A 20,714-nucleotide genomic window follows, 5' to 3' on the forward strand; every position below is an offset into this window, starting at 1 on the left:
ACAAACACATACAGTCATTCCAAACAAATTCCTACATTACCCATATCCAAAAAGAAAGGAAGAAGATAGCATAGGCTTTGATGTGCACTCTGAGTCCATCAGCTCTCTATCTAGAGGCAGACAGTATGTTTCATCATGAGTCCTTTGGCATTATGGTTAGTCACCATGTTGATCAGAGTTCCTATGTCTTTCAGACTGGATAATGTGACATTTTTTAAGAGATGGATTTCTGTGAGTATGTAAAGTGGACAGACTACTTCAATGCACAGATAGAGCCTATAAGACAGGGAAAAGAGGGACGAAGATGTGACTAATTCCATTTGTGAGAAAGCACACAGTCCTATGAGGATGGGAACTAGTGACATTTACTTAAAGTATTTTCTTTATACCTATTTCATTCTTTCGAGGTTTCTGGCGGGCTAGTTGGGCAGCAGGTGAGAGAACAGCTTGTTATCTCATCATTCCATTTCTCATAGAGGGCTCCTTTTTCCCTCCTGTTTAGGTCTCATCTAAGAGTAAATCAGGAAGTTTCCAACAAATCGTGCTACTCCAAGAGTGTACCATCTCAGCTATCACTCCCCTAGGGCAAGGCAAAAAACCAAAACCAAAACAAAACTGAATTAGCAGAAAGAATGGTACTATTTGTGCTGAAATGTTCATAATGAACATTCCATAGAGAAAAGAACAGAGGATGCCATATTAAGTTCTAGAGCCAAGGTTGCCAGAAAATCTAGTACTCTACCCCACCAGGCCAGGTAGGATAGTGGAAAGAACACTGGATTTAGAGCCTAAGAGGATCCAGGTTTGAATACTACTTCTACAACTTCCTACCTGGATGACATTTGACAAATCACTTTACCATTTCACTTTTACAAAGTCAGTTTTCATCCCATGTAAAATAAGATGATCAGGCTAGATGATCTCTGAGGCCCCTTCCAGCTGTGAATCTATGATCCACATATAATTTTGGACATTTTGTTTTACCTCCCTGGGTCTCTGTTTTCTCTTTTGTAAAATAAGGAGGGGGGGGGGGGGGGGGGGAGTTGGACTGGATGACCTATGAGGTCCCTTTGAAATCTAATTCTATTGTCTTATAATTTTCAACATCTCCTGATCCATGCCATGATAGTATATGGACTGTGTCACATCTAATCGACCTAATTATCTTGAGTCCCAGTTAACTGATGTGATCAAGGGCAGTTTGATTCAGTCCTTAAGATGGCAGAAAATTCCTAAAGGACTCTCACAAACAGTTCAACAAAGTGACACTTTTGAGGTGCGCAAAGGGACAGGCAATGGAGCTGAAGACAGGCAACTAACAACTTTACAGACTGGGTGTATTATCCTGGCTGACTTACCAAAAAAAGGAAGACAACACTCCCTACCAGCCAAATGTTCATTTTTTTCTGAAACTCTTAATTTGTGTGTTTCTTATAGCTGGGATATGTACACCATCATGGGTTATAAAAGGAGACATCCATGGTCATCTTATAAGGCAGTCAACCCTGAAGGAATTCAGGATTCCCAGTGGACGAGGTTGCTGAAGGGCTCGGTTATTGTCTCCTCTCTTAGGATGGAACAGACCGATTAGCTATAGATGCTTAGATACCACTTAGCAATGTGAGGCTTTCCAATCTGTCTTGTGTCACTGGCTTTTACAGCCGTTTAGCTATATGAGGAGATGCTATGCTCCCCTGCAGGAAGAAATTGAGATGTTTTGTATGTGAAAAGGAGATATTAAAAAAGATGGGGTCTGGCTCCTATCTCCAGCCTTCATTCAGACTATACAGAAAATGCACACACCATCAGAAATAAACATGACATTAAAAGTCACCAACATGAAAATAACAATAATAAAAATAAACCCTCTGTGATAATGAAAAGGTCAGTGCTCAGAAAGGTTACTCAACAGTGGCTCCATGGAAGCTTGGCGGCTCACGGAGCCCAGGACCACAATGCTAATCCGGAACAGTGGGCTGCCTTAGGGACTTCTGATGCCCTGGTTGAATATTCTCTCAGCAAGGCCTGGAAGGCCCAGTGAGCTCCCTTCACCCCCCAGCCCCAGGGCAGGACAATAGCCTTTATTTGGGGATTCATTTTGTTAATCTGTCCCACACTGTTGCCCATTGTGGACTCTGGGCTTATTTATTTTCTAAGAAATGGATCTGACGGAGGCTTCAGCCAACACCAACTGTTCCAGATAATTCTGTATGAATGGGCAGCCCAGAGATGTTCATTATTGATGTTGGCCCACAGAGTACAGAACAGCAGCTTTAGACACATCTTTGGAGTCTGCCTTCCAATTGTGTTTTTGCAGTTACTGGCTCTTCCTTGTCTCTAAAGTGGACAGGTGAGTGGTGAGCTCTAGTCGGTGCTTCCCTGGCAACTGCTCTTTGATGCTAGAACCTAGACCAGGACTAGCTATATCTATGAGTGAAGGTCCCTTCATTGAGTTTCAGTTTACTCCCACAAAGTGGTGAGGAGAACTAAGGCAACTGTCCAGGGAAATCAGAGCCTCAAGTGTTTTTTTTTTCCTTTTGAGAAGAGAAGCTAGAAAAAAATCTGTAAGATCTATTCCATTCTTTTCAGGTAAAAGCTACATGATGCTATAAGAGCTATAAGAGAATACTATCATGAAGAGTAGTTGATGCTTACAACCCATATAATGTTGAGCAAATCACTTCCTTTCTTTAGTCTTCAGTTTCCTTCTCTACAAAAAATGAGATAGTCAGACTCCATGGCTTCTGAGGCTCCTCCCAGCTCTGAATCTACAAGTCTATGTGTGACCTTGCCAATTCACCTAACAAGGCCTCTGTTTCATCATCTCTGGAATGACCTGATTAGACTAGATAGCCTCTGGGTTTCCTTGTGGCTCCAGATTGAGGATCCTATGTTCTTCTAAGGGCTCAAGGATTGTGATCAGATAAATCGTTAGTTAAACTAGAGCTAACAATTTTGACCCTGAGGGAATTCATTCGGGGATGGTATGGGGGTGGGTGTATAGATAACCCAGAATATGGCAATAAGCAGGAAGGGACAGGCCAAAGAAGAGCTCACCTGATGTGTGGCCAGGTGAGGAAGCACACACCATCTGGTACCTTCCTATTTTAGCTAATAATTCCTGCTGACTTGGTGCTAAATCTGACTGTGGTGACACAGCAGAAGATGTGTCAGTACTATTAGTGTCAACTTGATCTCAGGACACTGAGGAAAAAGTCTGATCACCCTGTCCCAGTCACAACTCTGATGCTCAGGATGCTGTTTTTGTTTTTAGTTCTAAGCCACAAGATGGAAAACGCCAAGAGTTTTTGACATTGAAGGAAGCTAGCAGCCATGGTACACACAGCTTAGGAAAGAGGAATAATGAAAGTACTCGGTTAAGAGGATTTTGAGTTAGCAAGTAGTGTGGTACTCACAGCTTCAGAGCCAAAGCTAGGATGGGTAGGGGATTTTGCATAGGCTTCAAGAGCTGGGGCTTCTTTGCAACACCTGGGATCTTCCATTTGAGTTCTAATTAGGCTATTAAAAACAGAGTATGAACAATTTTAGTCACTAATTAATTTAAGCAAGTTGGCAGGATACCTATCCATAGCTAGGTAGTTCCGTTTCTTTAAATTCTTTTACTAACATTACAATTGGGTGGCATTCTTGTAGTGATAACTTTCTAATTCACATTGGTGTTTTAATCAACAGTTCTATTTTTAATCAAAGAAATAAATATAATTTTTAAGAGTGTATGAGTTCTGGATTTTTCAATCATTACTGAATCGAGAAAGCTGAATCTCAGAGATCGCGTACATCACCACCTCCTGACCTTTACAGAAATTGCAGTCACAGTTACAAAGGAAAATTATTCAGTTTCTAGGCGGCATGACTTGCAAATCCAATCTTATCTCATTGACAAATGTTCCAATCCTAAATGTCTAAACAATGGGGACCCTAGATATACTTCTGTTGCTACACACACTGTACTATTTTGAGATATTTAGTGAATAGACTTAAGTCACCACTTTATTAAAATGTAGAAACAGCCTATGAGAGGCTGACTGGCCATTTTCTCAAGGTTATATTATTTTAATTTTCCCCATAGTTTCTGTTATTGGTTGTTGTTTGCTGAAAGAGTCATGTCAAGAAGCCTTTCAGGATTCAGGACCAACTATATTTTCTTCAACGAACTAGTCATGAATTTTAAAAAAGCCACATGTACTATACAACTTACTATAATGACATCTCTTGGTAACATGAATAACATGTATTTGTATCTGTATGAGTAGTGAGTCTACTTCAAATGGTTGCAGAATGGTAGAGTGTTACACATATTACAGCCACTGATCACATTGCAAGGATGTTGGAAAGCACAGATTCCAAAAATCATCTAGTCCAGCTCCCAGACTTTTAGCTAGAACTGATATCTCCTCATGGGGAATTTGTATATAGTCATCATGTTTTCCAATTTCATCCATAAATGTCCTCAGATGCTCTGACTTCGTAGTGTCTCTTCTCAAGCTTTCTATAAACTTGCTGTCTTCACTGCAACTTACTCTTTTAGAGGTCAATATTGGACATGAACTTCTTCCTTCAGAAATCAAAGCTATATTGATAGAAAAATGCTCTACATCACTATAGATTAAACAAATGCAAATTAAAACAACTCTGAGATATCATGTCACATCCATCAGATTGGTTCAAATGACAGAAAAGGACAAATCCTGGAGGGGATGTGAAGAAATTGGAATACTAATGTGCTGGTGGTGGAGCTACAAACTGAGCCAACCGCTCTAGAGAACAATTCTGAACTATGTCTAAAGGGCTATAAAATTGCAGATGCCCCTTGATCTAGCAATACTACTACTAGGTCTGTATCCCAAAGAGATCAAAGAAAAGGGAAAGGATCTATATGGACAAAAATATTTATAGCAGCTCTTTTTCGGAGGCAAGGAATTAGAAATTTAGGGATGACCATCAGCTGGGGAATGTCTGAACAAATTGTGGTATATGATTGTGATGAAATACTGTTGTGCTATGAAATGACAAAAAGGACAGTTTCAGAAAAACCAGGGAAGACTTAATTGAACTGATGCAAAGTGAATGAGGAGAACTAGGGGAACATTGTGCACAGTAACCGCAATTGTGAAGATAATCAACTGTGAAAGATTTAGCTACTCTGATCAAGACAATAACTCAAGACAACTCCAAAGAATCCATAATAAAAAATGCTATCCACTTTTAGAGACAAAACTGATTAACTGAGTGCAGATTGAAACATACTTTTTTAAGACTTTATTTCTCTTGGTTTGTATGTATGTGTTTTGTTTTGCAACGTGACTAATACGGAAATGTATTTTGCATGATTTCACATACATAATAAATATGGTATATATTTTTTTTTGCCTTCTCAAGGAGTGGGAAAGGGGCAGGAGGAAGGTAGAAAATTTGGAACTCAAAATTTAAAAAAATGAACGTCAAAATTGTTTACATGTAATTAGTAAATATTTAACAAGATAAATCAAAATATTTCAAAAATAAATGTCCCTCTTCACCTGTAAGATTTCACAAATTAGTTTATATTCTAAACTGGTGTTGACCTTGGCTTCTATACCTCTCTATTTGCCAAAGGGAACAAGTATTTGCTGATTAAAGTACTTTCTAAGCTCTTTTTAATAACTCCTTTTTAACCTTTAAAGCTCTGTTTTAACCACAAAATTCCACTCTGATGATTCCTCATAGTATGACAGTGACTCTAGCTTCTAGAAGGCTATTTCAGCAGAACACAAGTTCAATCGGGTTCTACCTATGATGGGAAGGCCCAAAGTACACTATATTTTGTAATGATCAGTCTCATTGCCCACCAAATGATAGATTCTTTGGTCACGGCAAACTATGAAACAAGAAAACATTTGAAATAAAGTCCCTTTTCTGTATTGATGGCGCAGGTAAGAAGAAAGAAAATTTTTAGGTCATCTTTAAATACTATTTCAACTTGAGTTCCTTCTCTAATGACCAATGGACACACTATTAAACAAAATGAGTCATACCTATCTTGACATTCTTTGTTATAAATGAAATCAGAGGGTAAAGGAAAACTGTTATCACAAAGGCAAGGATGGCTTATAGGTTCTTGTTAGAGATGCAAATAAAATAGTTGGAAGAGTTAAATTTATTATATATCCAAATGCAGCGAGATTAATTTCATAGATCAGTTGGTCATCTTGTTGTATATATTAGCTAAAAGACCTCTGTAAAGATAGTCACAAGTCACTTGCAATATCCACTGGAGATAATAAAGAAATAGGGAAATTTTGTGAGGCATTTGTTAAGATACTTTTGATTAAATCAATATAGAACACAATATAGGATGGCTCCAATGCAGAGGAAATCACAGGAAGGAGCATCTAGGCAGTACAATGGGTAGAACACCTGGAGTTAAGAAGACCTGAGTTCAAATTTGCCTTCAGACACTTACTAGCTGTGTGACCCTGGGCAAGTCACTTAACCCTGTTTGCCTAATTTTCCTCATCTGCAAAATGAACTGGAGAAGGAAATGGCAAACCACAACAACAGTCACAGGGAACAATGGCAAAAAATATTGGATGCTATGATTCATGTGCAAGAAATGAGAGAATCCAAAGGCTTCTGGACTGTGCATAAGCTTCATATTTATATATGATGACCACTTTCTCAAAGAAGAAAGTCAAGAGGTATTAGACATGGGAAGCATTGAATAACATCACAGAAATGAAACTGATTATATTTTAATGAGCAGGAAAAGACTAGATACCAATGTGAGTCATTTTCTAGTCAATTGTCAGTATAAAGTTGACTTCTTAGAAGAAAGATCAAAATCAATATCAAATTATGAAAATGAGATGTTCCATAAAAACAACTCCCCATCTTCACCTTTGTAAACTAGTTATCGATGCTGAAAAATAGTAAACAGATAAAGGAACAGAGGATGACAAATCTAGGGAAGTTTAACTAATATAATCCAATGGTCATGAAATAAACATGATGGTATGCCTTCTATGGAATGATAATTTTCATTTCTTTTTCAGGTCACAACTAAATTACCATGTATCCTTCTAAATATCATGCTCATATAAATTCAAAACCTACATTGTAAAGAGGAACATGTTAATTTCTTTATATGTGGATAGCTATCTCTCAATGGCAAACCCAGATTGTCCAATGAGGCATTTGGGGAAATGTAACATCAGGACAATTCTACTTACACATAGGATATCAATATTGCAATGAAATGTGAATTTGGAACACAATTAAATGCTCTAACTATTTTGAACTATGAAGAATATAAATAAAGCCTCCATGAATCTCAAGGAACATTTTGTGTGTAGTGCCTTTTTGTGACCATAGAATGGCAAGTTTACCTCACAGCTTGAAATCAGTGAGATAAAGATATGGTGTGGAGATGACTTTGGTTTCTCAAAGACTATGACAATGTAACCTGAACCTTGGCAGGGTCTATCAAGTTAGGAAGGCTTCAAGTCTTGTCTTAGGGGCATCTTGTTTGTTTCTGTTGTCCAATGACCAGCCTAGCTAGTGATAAAGAAGTTAATCAATAGAAGGCTGGCCACTAGATGAGGTATTCTTTAGCCATGGTACCCCAATAAACAAATAAAAATAGAGAATTTTCTTCAATTTCATGTGTACCCCTGGCAAAGAATTTCACAGAGGGATAGGCAATAATAATAATGACAGTTTCTAGACCAAAACACAAATTTAATGCTGACCTCACTCTCAATGTGATCTCTTTGCCCCACTGTCCTGGAATTCTACATCTGGAGAAAGAAGGGAACCTTTAATCCCTTTGATTTAAACATCTTGTGTTTCAGCTTCTACTAAAGATACTATATAGACCCAGGTACATTACAGCTAATAGATCCACCATCAAAAGTGGTAGCATACTATGGAACTTTATTAAGTCAGAGAAATAAAAGACAAATGTTGGGTCTGGGGGTGGCAGAAAAAATGGGTGACCAATACTACAGAAACACAAAAACTAGAGTGTAGTGTAGGCCAAAGTTCATTCTTCAGGCTTTGTAAATGCTGATGAAGTTTTAGATGGGCAACAAATAATTTTAAAAGTTGAGTTTATTGGTTTTTGTTTTTAATATACTTAAAGATGGCCATTGCTTTTTTTTTTGCCAAAATGGAATTTAAAACAACACGCAAATAGTTGAGTCTTGATGTTATGCAGCCTGCTCAACAAAACTTGACATTTATGCTGCATTCTGGCACTTTCTGTAGGTCAAAATCTAGTGAGAAAGGTATGGAATTGGTTCTGAAGTCATCTTATCTTGTGAAGGCTACAGGTCTTTGTACCAGAAAAGATCATAGTCTAAAGCAACGTTGTTGGCATCATTGTATGTTTTCTCCCCTTCCTTTCTCTCCCTGCTGCCTCGAGATTATGGACTTGGATGTTCTCATTTGATCTTAATTAGAAATGTGTGAATGGTAAATTATTCTATCCACTTCTCATTCCTGATGAACAGTGAATTAGTCTAAAAACATTAATAATTTTATTCATTTATTATTCGAGAATGATTAGATGGGAGTAGCTATTAGGGAGCCTCTCACAGGTTCCAAAAATGATATAATTTTATTTTGTTTATTTTCCAGTGTAATTGCCTCAGGAGTATCTCCCCCCTCATCTTGACAGGCATTTCTATCCCATCTTCCATCCCTCCTCATCTCTCCACTTACACAACCACCACTCCGTGTCAGACCTGAATCATGTCTTGCCCTATTACACTAGCCTCTTAATTGTTCCTCTTGCATTTTGTTTCTCCCTTCTTCAATCTCTCATTTACGAAGCTGCCTAAGCGATCTTCCTAAAGCACATGGGAGATAGGCTCCCATCCCCAACTAGGGAAACTCCAGTGGCTCCATATTACCTCGAGGATGAAATGCAAACACTTCGGTTTGGCATTTAAAACCCTTTTCAATCTGACCATAATTTTCCTTTCCACCTTTATTCAGCTTTACTCTCCTGTACATACTCTGTGGTCCAGCCAGACTAAGATTCTTGCTGTTCTTTCTACATGTTATTCCATCTCCCACCTCTGTGCTTTTACACAGGTTGTTCTCCATACCTAGAATGCAATCCTTTCTCAATCTACTTCCTAAAATCCCTAGCTTCCTCCAAAGCTCAGCCCAGATTCCTCCTCCTAGATGAGGATTTCCCTCATATCTACCTCGTATAAACCCTCTCCAATTACCTTGTGTACTTTGTTTCCATAATGTATATCTTTATATATGTATGTAGTTTCCCCTTAAAAGAATGGTAGGGATTTTTATTTTGTTCTGTTTGTATCCCCAGCACACAGGACAGTGTCTGGCACATAGTGACTGCTTAATCAATGTTTGTTGATTATTCAGTTGATCCATCATCATATGTACTGGTGAGGTGTTCTCAGTGTAGGTGTGACCTCAAGCTAGAAGTGACAAAAAATGTGAAAGAGAACCTGTCTCACTGTTGAAACTCAGTGTCAACTAATAATAATTTCATATCAACACTTGTATAAGAAATAGTGTAAAAGATAATCAAAATGTGTTTTTCTGTACAAGACACCATGCTAAGAGACCAGGATGCAAAGAAAGGCAAAACATAGCTCCTGCTCCTAAGGAGCTCACAGTCAAAGGGGGGGGGCACAGCACCCAAAAATATACATAAAATATATACATAGAAGGCACTAGCAAGGGCACCGGTGGGGATGATAAGAGAAGGGACTGAGAATGGCTGCCCATAGAAGATGAGATTTGAGCTGAGTTTTGAAAGAAGGGAAGGAAGCCACAAAGGTGGAGAACAGGAGGGAAAACATTCCAGGCACAAGAGATGGTCAACGAAAAGCTGGTGAGTTGGGAGATGGAGTGCCATGTACGAGAAAGAGTAAGAATGCTGATGTAGCTGGACGGAAGGGTTCAAGGGAGGTTATAAGAAGACTAGAAACGGAGAATGGTAAATTCTATTCACTTCTCATTCCTGATGAACAGTGAATTAGCCTAACAACATTTATAATTTTATTCATTTATGAATAAAGTTATGAAGGATTGTAAAAGTAGCCAATAGAGAGGGAGACATTGAAAGGATGCAAGAGGGTACAATGTGTTGGAGAAGAGGATGGATCAAGGGTGCATGTGAAGTGGATTTCCTTGGCAAGGAGCACATCCACTTCTTCCTATGAGACAGGGGCAAAGGAGATAATGGAGGAAGAGTAATGTGAGATGAGAAAGGGAGGAGAAAATGGAGCTCTGAACAAATGACAATTTTTTTCAATGAAGTACTGAAGCCCTCAGATGAATGGGTAGGGAGAGGGGGCATAATGAGAAGCTTAGGGAAGGATTAAAAGGTTTTGAATAGGCACCATGGTGACTAGGATAATGAATCCATTAGGAAAATACAAAAAATACTGGCTTACTGTATTGGCAGTAAGGGCACAATTAAAATTATGTAACATAAATTTGGAGTGGATACAGTCAGCACAGTTTCATAACTTTTCCCAGTTCCACCAGCAGAAATGGAGGGAACAAAGGTGGTGGCTGAATGGAGTAATCCAAGGGTTTAAGATATGATCAGTGACACTATAAGAAGGTTTGGAGGTTTGTAGAATTGAACTGGTTCTGAAAAGAAGAGAGGGAAGAAGAGGGAAGGGAGGAGAGAAGAGGACAAGGGAGAGGAGGGACAAGAGAGGAACAGCTAGGGGAAAGGAAAGAGAATTGCAGAAGTAATACAACGGGGATGAATTTTCATTAGCAGGTGGTTTCCCTTCCTCACTCAACAGCAGCTATGGATGCTGGTGACCTGATTGTCTCCTTATGGACTCCTTATTGTGCTTCTGGGGTAGGTTAATGGCTATTGGGCAGAAACATTATGCTCCACCACTGAAATGCTCAAGGACTATGTGATTCAATGAGTTTGGTGTTTGCCATGGTGGGGTACCACTTCTCATTGTCTGGTAGTATAGGTTCAAATAGGCCTTATCTTGGTTAACCATCCCCAGAATCACACTGACCTTTTGTATTTCTGCTGACAGGGTGAAGGAACCAGAGTGCTAAATGAGTCAATGAGATTACGAGGGTGAAGAATGAAGAATCTTGGTTCCAGATGATGCCAACTCATTTCGTGTCTCAGAGCGTAGCTTTGAGGTTCCCACTAGCTCTCCTCTTTTCACATGACACTCAGGTAAGACACAAATATGCTCATAATATCATCCAATTTTTAACAACTTGGAAATTCAAATCTTCCCATTTTTCCACATCTAAATTCTGTTGAAAACTACCCAGTTCCTTTCTTTTGTACCTGTCAGGGTCTTCCATATCAGAAAGTGAGCACCAAGTACAAGAAACATCCCAACTTTATTTGCTCTGTTCCCTGAGAATTGCACATATGGACAAGTAATCCACATGTGGCAGCTTGGGGAAAAAAAACAACTCCTGTTCACAGCAGAGAAAAATCAGAAAGTTACTTTGATTTTTGAATTAAGAACTTTTGCTGGATGATGTAAAAAGCTTGCTGAGCCTTGAAGTCTTGGATGTGACAGGGTCAGATCACTGAAAGCTTGACATGGTCACCATACAAACTCTCCTTAACATGGCAGAAAACACCAAATCAACTGTGACAATATCAACCGAGGCTTGGCCTAAAACTTCAATCCTTTTATATAGGCAAATTGGATCAACTTTGTGCTCCCATGATACCTAGGGAAGCTTGCTGCCTTGACTTTGTCAATTAAGAGTATTTTCAAACAGGCATAAGATGATGCCACCTGTACCTGGGGCCTGATAGCAAACCTACTTCTTACACATTCAGTAGGATCAACCGAGTAGTACTGACTTCCAATATTCAAGATAATGTTTTCTGATCAAACAAGGTCTTTCCATCATTTTCAGTCTCATCTCCTCCTACAATTAAATTCAAATGTTAATTCCCTGGTGGAATCAACTTAAAGCACATCAATTTCCATGGCAACCAATGGGAATGCAAAGGGGATATTTCTGCTTGGGCTAAGGAACAGGAATCTGAAAGAGGGGATGGGAAGGAAATTCAGTGGAGGCATGGGGAGTGTTGGGTAGAAAGTTGACCTTTTGACTACCTTCCTCTCTGAACTTTTTAGTGTTGGGGGTGTAAGCTCAGTTCCATGTGGACAGTCTCAGACGGGTAAAGGTGAGGACTTCTAAAACCTTAGAGTTCTCATGAGGCCTCCCAGGAAACAGCAGGGAATTGAGGAGTGAGATCTCGTGTATTTCCGCCTCTTCCCGTGAGAACGTGATGGGAGAGAGCATCCCCGCCCTCAAGACTGGCCCGGATCTGGGCACACCTATTGTTATCTAACAGGCACGGTATTCAGGTGCAAACTACACGGCAGGAGAGCTTAAGTAGGGTCAGGAAAGCCTGAAGGCGCTCTTAGCGCTGAGGGGCCCTTACAGGACAGAAGGCCCCTTTTCCTCTCTCCGCTCTTCCCTCTCCCCTCTCTCCCCACTTCCACTTCTGCTTCCAATCTCTTACTGTAAGATCTTTGCCTCCTTGGGAGATTTCTCTCTCCCTCCTAAGGAAGAGCTCCCCCTGCACATGTAACCAAGACCCTGAATAAAGCCTAACCCTTGTTCAACTCCGGAAAGTCTCTTCTCTCATACGTTTATCCAGTTTGGCCAGCCGAAGACCTGCGAGGTAAGGTAAGACTCGGGTAGCCCTCAGGCCTCTAGGCCTGGCATTTTAGAATCACAGTATCTCCAGGTTGGAAGGAACCTCAGAAGCTGCAGCCAAATAAGAGACACCCACCCCAAAGACATACACACACACACACACACACACACACACACACACACACACTCACACTTATACTCCCTCTCTCCCTCTTTCCCTCCCTCCATCTCTCTCTCTCTGTCTCTCTCTCTCTCTCTGTCTCTCTCCCTGTCTCTCTCCCTCCCTCTCTCTCTCAGTAGCCAGACAGCTTTTTCTTGAAGGCCTCCAGGGAAGGGGATCTCAATAACCATTCAAATTCCTGACGTCCTTGGCTGGGAAATGGAGATAGTGGCAAGTGTAAAATGCTATATAAGACAAAGCTACTATCGTTTTCATTATTAATGTTATTAATTACCTACCCTCTTTCTCTGAAAAGCATTTGCATATGCGAGGTGCTCAGTGATATTCAAAGGGTAATAAACTTGCTCTTTAAAAAAAAGGTTTTTCAACAAAACTGTTAGGATGCCCTAAAATACTAACCACAAACATGACTTTTTGGAATAGTCCATTTTTTCCCGGGTTTGGTCCCTGACAAAGTTAAGGGCCTGTTAGTTGTGTTACAGAAACATCAGTTTTAGAAATTACTGTTCTCGTTCTTATCATTGTCTTCAGTATTCAGAACCGTTGGGAGCAGCCAGTCTGTTTCATTTTGTCACTTGTTTCTCACAATGAATGAATTCCTTCCTTCTGGACTGGTAGGTGGGGGCCATTCAGAGAAGAGAGATTCATTTCCCAGTGTGCCATCTGCTGGTTGGTCCTCAAAAGACAGGCCAAGGTAGATTGATTTCTAGAGTAACTTGGCTCTAGTTTGCCAGTTGCCTTATGGTTGTACAAGTATGAATAACCTGAACTCCAATTTATACGACAAATAAACATTTATATAACTAGCTGTAGCCATTACTAGACACAGCTTTGCAGTTTTAGTTTGGAGTAAAGTAAACTGGCATACGAGAAGAAAACAGTATGATTTTGTCTTGTTTTGTTTTAAAACAGAAACAAAAAAATAAACAACCTATCCAGTCAAGTTTTTAAAAGGAACCTCTAATTAGTCACCCATTTTATACCCATTTTGAGAGAAACAGGTCTTGTAAAAATGCTGTGGATTGCATATCACCTTGTTCCCATTGTTTTCATGCACATCTAGATTATTTGCCAAAGAATTCAGAGGATCATTGATTTAGAGCTAGAAGGGGACTCAGAGGTCAGCTCTCTAGTCCAGCTCCCTCATTTTACAGAGGAAGAAACTGAGGCCCAGAGAGGCAAAGTGAATTTCTCAAGGTCACACATAGAATCCTAAGTCTAGAGCTGTCAGGGTCCTTACAGGACATGTAATGCAACTCCCTAAGTGGACAGGTGAGGAAACTGAGGCCAAGGGAGGGGCCATAACTTGCCTAGGTAGCATCTGAGGAAGGATGTTAACACAAATCTTCCTGATTCTTAGCCCAGCACTCTATCCACTGTGCCCTTCTTCCTCTAATTCATTTAAAGTCAATGTTATTTACCTAAGGTCAGCTACATCTCTACAATTGCAGCCAAAGAAATCGTGGTAAAATAATGATAATGATTCCCATTTCTGTAGTGCTTTAGTAATTTAGACAACATTTTCCTCGTAACAGACCTGTGGCAGTAAGGACAAGCAGAAACCACAGTTCAGAGATGGGGAGTGATTCACCCACAGCATAGCTGATAGGTGTCTGACCTCAGTTGGAGAATCTCTGACTTGGCAGAGCCCTGAGTGGAAGGAAACAAAACAGCAGGAGCATCTTCTGGTCCTAAGTTTTGGCTTTCTTAGAGAAGTTTCTTAAAACAAGGAGCATCTCCTAAGCTGATTTGGTGACCCAGTGGGTAGGGCCTGGACTTAGAATCAGAAAGACCTGAGTTCAAATCCTGCCTCAGATACTTAAATAGTTATGTGAAGACCCTGGACAAGTCACTCAATCTTACTCAGTCTCAATTATCTCATCTATAAAATGTGGATAATAATAGCACGTGTTACCCAGGATCATTGTGTGACCTCAATGAGATATCTATAAAGTGCATCACAGACCTTAGGGCTATATAAACGCTCCTGTTATTCTCATTATTAGGAGCAGGGTTCCTGCACCTAGTTAATGCCGGTTGTTTTAGCCGTTCCTTTCAATGACTTTCTGGGAAGGCTTCATGCTGGCCTATGGTGCCTCTCTCCTATGCACTTTTCAAATGATTACCTTTATGGGATAAGACAAAAATGAAGTAATGATTATTTGTGTAATAATTCGACTGGGGGAGGGTTCCCCCAGTTTTTAAATCTTAGTCTCACATGTAGTTCATCTTTTATGAATCCTCTACTACACACTGGAATTCCTTATGTGATCAATGTGTATTTGAGGTGCAGTTATGCTCATCACAGGAAATATACATTTCCTACAAAACCCAAAGAGGGTTTTAGAGCAGGTTGAGCTCTAGACCTGGAATTGAGGGAGCTGGATTGAAGCAGCTCTGTCACCCATTTCCCGTCCAAGGTATGTATATTGTCAAATATTTAATATCTTGTTCTACAAGGGGAAAAATGTGCATGTGACACACTTTAAAATTTTAATCCAAGTAACATTCTTCAGAATTTTAAGTCTAGATAATCAACAAAACAGAAAGTCAGGCCCTAATTTATAGCATTTGCCAACTTCTGAAAAGCTAACAATCAGCTTGTGAGCGAGTTTGAGCTGGCTCCAGCATACCCCTGCTTCCTGTCTGAATTTTGGCTTTGGCCTCAGTTTCTCCGGTTACCAAATGGGTAGGAAGTTGGACTATGTGATTTCTAAATGATCAGCTAGTGCTAGCATTCTATAGTTTTGAAAATTAGAGTATAATTTTATGTGATTGTAGAGGTTAAAAGTTACAAACAGCTTCCACTGTTTTCTCAATCACAGCTTTGCTTTTGTTGATGGTAATTACTAGATTGGGTACAGTGATGTACCCACTGTCTTTCATACAGTGATTGCTGAATTAGATTCAGTTGGATTGCCAAAGCTTCCAGAAATATGCTGTAGCCAGAAGTAGAACCTGCATAATCTAAATCCTAGCTCTCCAACTGGATTGTAAACTGCTTGCAGGTAGGAGCTCATTCCTCTTTGGATCCCTGTTACTTAGCCCAGGGCAACACATATAGTAGATATCCCACAAATATTTGTTTACAGGGCTGATGATAACAATATGGACAAAGAAAATATCTGTCCCTGGAATGAATGGGACAAATGGTATAGTTTCTAGTGAAACCTTAACAAGGCCTATTAGAAATCATTTCTTAATACCAGGAACAATCACGTAGATATCGCCATGTTCTAAACTCGAATGGACAGTTAATTGTACCTATTTTTTTTCTGGCAACTCTCATTTTACATGAAATGATAATTGCCCATCATCTCGATGCTTTTAGCAAATGCCCCAAGCAATAACCTGATTTCAATTTCCTACTCAGAGTACCTTCAAACTTAACCTTCACTTGCATTAACATCCATGAAACAAATAGTTCATTTGCTTTATTAAATATTTTTGAAAACCAGGAAAAATAATAAAGACATTATTTCCTTACTCAACTAATCTCTTTACAGATTAAAAACAAAGATCAACTGTACCTTCGGTCCATCCCAATTTTCATAAATTCTAGGTCCAAGAACTTTTGCTACACTTGAACCCCTTTCTCATTTTTACTCAAATTGGTTGACCCTAGAGTAATGGATCTTTCCACAGCACCTCTCTATCTTCTCTTTCAACTATAATTTTGTTGCTATCTCCCAGGGTTTTCTACTTCCCTCACTTTCTTGTTCTAATGGAGGTAGAGTTCTTCAACCTCTTTTATTTCCCAGTACTGCCTATCTGTCCCCTGTGTGAAATATTTTTCCTGTCTATGACCTTGGGGAAATCCCTTTCTTTCTCAGGTTCCATATTTGGTACTATTCTGGTTAGCATTCCTATTGGTCATTTGGATGAGGACATAACTGACATGCTTTTCCAATTTTCAAATTACGTGGAGCTGGGAGAGACATCTAACATATTGGATACCAAAAGCAGAATTCCCAAAGATATCATCAAGCTAGTATGATGAGCAAAGTTGAATAAGATGAAACTTAATAAAGACACATATAAAAGTGATATACTAAGGTCTACAAAGTCAAGTTCACAGATTATCACAGAATCATGGAATATGAGAGTTAGAAAGGGCCTCAGCAGACATCTAGTCTAACTCATACATGAAAGTGATCTTCATTATAATCTGACAGGTGGTCACAATCAGGATTAGAGAAATGTGGTTCAAGGTGAAAAAAGTTCTGGCTAGCTTGATGAATTATAAGTTTGATATGTCACCAAGGAAGCATGGCAGCCCCCTAAGAAGTCATTTTGCTATTAAACTACAGTAATAGAATACTATGAAGACAGTCCTGTGTTATCCTGTGCTATCCAGACAACACTTAGAGCATCATCTTCAGTTCTGGTCACTACATTTTAAGAGAAATATTGAAAGCTGAAGTTCACTGGAGGAGAGGGACAAGGAAAAATGGCTTAAGATGATGGCAACTCAAAATCATGGCATTTAAGCAACAGTTGGATGAACTTGACTTGGTTACCTTTGAGAAGACCAAACCTGGGGGAAAGGGGAATGATAGCTACTTTCAACTGTTCAAAGAGCTGTCCCATGAAAGGAAGAACTTCTTCTACATGACACTAGTGTGTAGAACTAGGACTATTCAGTAGAAAATAAGTCATACTGTTGTAAAAAATTAAACCAACATTTACTACTGTTTGGATATGTCAAAAAGAAAACAGTGTGATAGTCTACCTGATGGATTTTCCTCTCACTGGAGGTATTTAAGCAGATGCTAGATGGCCATATTTTGCGGACATTGTTGAGGGGACTCATCAAATCTGTAGGAAGAAGGATGCTAGATTACCTTTAAGGTCCTCTCTAATCCTAAAAGTTTACAAATCTTTGGCCATGGTAGAGCAATCCAGGTTTGTCTTACCTTCATCTTTTGTTAAAAGGAAAATGGTTTCTAGTCCCAAAGAAATTGACCCGATGTTGTAGTCTTCTGGCAAGGATAATCACAATGGTATACTGCACAAAAGACAGTTATAATTGGTTATATAAGCACCTATATTTCTGAGGGGAAAGAGTTTTTGATCTATCTTCCAGAAGTTTCTGTTTCTTCCATATCATATGCATTACTGTAGTCAGGTGCTTCTATTTGCACTCATAAAATCTAGGCTCACAAAGAGTCACTGGGCAAAGGGGAAACACTATGTGCTCCAGAATCCTAGAACTCAATTTCCAATCTCCCCTCTGAAGCTTACTTCACTTGGGTGACCTTGGGCAAGTCACTTACTTTCCCTCCTTAAGCTTCAGTTACCTCCCATATAAAAGGAGGGAGTTGACCTAGGAGGCTTCTAAGGTTTGTTTCAGGTTAAAATCTATGATCCTGTAAGAGGAATATAAAAAACTGGACCTGATGCAAAAAGCTGTCATTAATTAGTATTATGGTTATTTTAGAAGCTGGTGTCTCATGTCTATTCTCTATTTGCTTAGCCTGGTTCCTTAAGTTTTCTCAAATTTCTCAGTTTCTGGCTTATGGAATTTTGACTACCAGGAGACTTGGAAAGGTGACAGAGTTATGTCTAAGCCCCATCCCTTTCCATCAGCTCAGAACAGCAAGAAATAGACCAAATGAAGCAAAAGAACAAAAAACAATAAAGAAGGGATGGACAGTAATTCATCACAAGGAAAACTTCACAAAAAACAACAGAGAAACGAGAAGAACGTAAGCAAACAACCAAAAATGAGGTCCAAATACAAGGAATAAAAATCATGGAGGTAAAAAAATCCCAAAACCTCAGAAGAGAATGAATATATCATCAACACAATTAGATGCCCAGAAATAATAAAGGAACAACCAAAAGATTCTCTTGTGTGAATCAGATCGATAAAGAAACTCAGGAAGAAATAAGGATGAAAATTATAGTTACTTGTCCAAGGTTATAGAAGCAGAAAGTAGCAGAGCCAAGATTAAAAATTAAGTCCTTGAAGTTAAAAAAAAAGATGGGGGGAGGGAAGTGGAAATAGGTCATACAAGGCTATCCTCATACCTTTTTTTGATAAGGTTTCTAGACTGATAGATCAGGAACACAGCATCGTTATAAATTCTCTAGAGTCTTAGCAAAATAACAGACAAAATCTGTCATGCTATTCTTGTGGACAAGATGGAGAGATGTGAGTTCAATAATAGTACATTTCAGTGAATTCCAAACTGGTTGAATGGTCAGATCCAAAGAGAAACCATCAATGGTTGGGTGTCAACCTAGAAGGAAGACGCTAATAGAATGCACCAGAGATTTGGCTTGGCCCTGAGCTGTTTAACATTCTTATCAGCAACTTGGATAAAGGAACAGATGACATGCTTATCAAATTTGCAGATGACACAAAGCTGGAAGGAAGAGCTAATACACTGAATGACAGCATCAGGTTTCAGAAAGATCTTACAGGCTAGAACATTTATTTGAAGCTAATAAGATGAAATTTAATAGGGACAAATGTAAAAGCCTTACACTTGTATCCAAGATATCAACTTCAAAAATTCAAGATGGGGGAGGTGTGATTGGATATCAGAAAAATATCTGGAGGTTGCAGTGGATTATAAGTTTAGCATGAGCGATATGATAGCTAAGACATTTGAGGTACTTCTAGGCTGTATTAAGAAAAGTATAGTGTCGGGGGCAAGAGAGGTGATGGTTGTCCTACTGGACTCTGCCCTGATCAGACCACATATGGAGTATCATGGGCAGTTCTTGGCACATTTTGGGAAAGTCAATGTGATAAATTGGAAAGAGCAACAAAGGAGGAAAATGAGAACGATAAAGGGTCTTGAGATTATGTAAAATGGATATCCGATGAAGAAATCCAGGACTTTTAGTCTTGAGAATAGAATGGGGGGATGACAGACAAGACTACCACTTTCAAATGCATGAAAGGTTGCCGTGTGGAAGAGAGGTTAGAACTAGATGTAGCTGGTATCAGGTGCAAGGAAGTAAATGTAGGTTTTATTAAAAGGTGAAAATTCCCAATTATCAGAGCTATTCAAAACTGCAAGGACTATCTCAGAAAGTGTAGGGTTCTCTCTCATTTGAAGACTTCATGTAAAGTTTGATCATTTGCAAAATTGCAGAGTGGCTTCTTGCTAAGATACATTTTGGATTAGATGATTTCTGGAGCCTGTCTCAGCTCAAAGATTCTGTTGTTCTGGAGAGCAGTCTACCCTCCCACTGCCTCTCCCTGTACCTGTCTCTCTCCTTTGCTCTTCCCCTCCCACAGTCATGGAATCCTCCACTTACTGCACATCTATCCCCTCCTATACGATAACTAAACCACTTCTAACTCTGTCTAAACTCATGACTTCTCAAGCATTCAGACAAGTAGTAGGGCCAGTTCCATGCTCCTTCCTGTCCTTTGCCCAGCCCATGTTCCAATCTCCACAATGACCAACAGTAGCACTAAGGTACCTTCTTCCCTTAAATGTTAAGGCTTGGGTGCCAGCTGTTCTCACTGCCTGATGCCTAAAGAGAGAACTATGCCTTTAGAAGAGCTTTTCTTTAGAAATACTCATTTGTGCACAAGAGTGATTGGAGCTGGGAGTGATTGGAAGCAGGGAGGCCAATTAGGAATCTATTTCACTAAGCCAGGTGAAAAGTAATGAGAACCTAAACTAAAGCAGGAGCAGTGGGGATGGTTAGTAATAGCTGACAAATGTCAACAATTGAGGAAGTTTAAGAATTTCAGAGTTCCTTACATGCATTCATTGTCTCATTTGATGCTAACAATTCTGTGCTGCTCTGTAATAGTTATTATTACCATTCTCATTTGGTTGATAAAAAAAAACAACACAAAAACAACCTGAGGCTCAGAAAAGTGAAGTGGTAATCCCATAGTTGC

This window comes from Notamacropus eugenii, chromosome X (genome assembly GCF_028372415.1).
Source record: "Notamacropus eugenii isolate mMacEug1 chromosome X, mMacEug1.pri_v2, whole genome shotgun sequence".
Taxonomy (NCBI): domain Eukaryota; kingdom Metazoa; phylum Chordata; class Mammalia; order Diprotodontia; family Macropodidae; genus Notamacropus; species Notamacropus eugenii.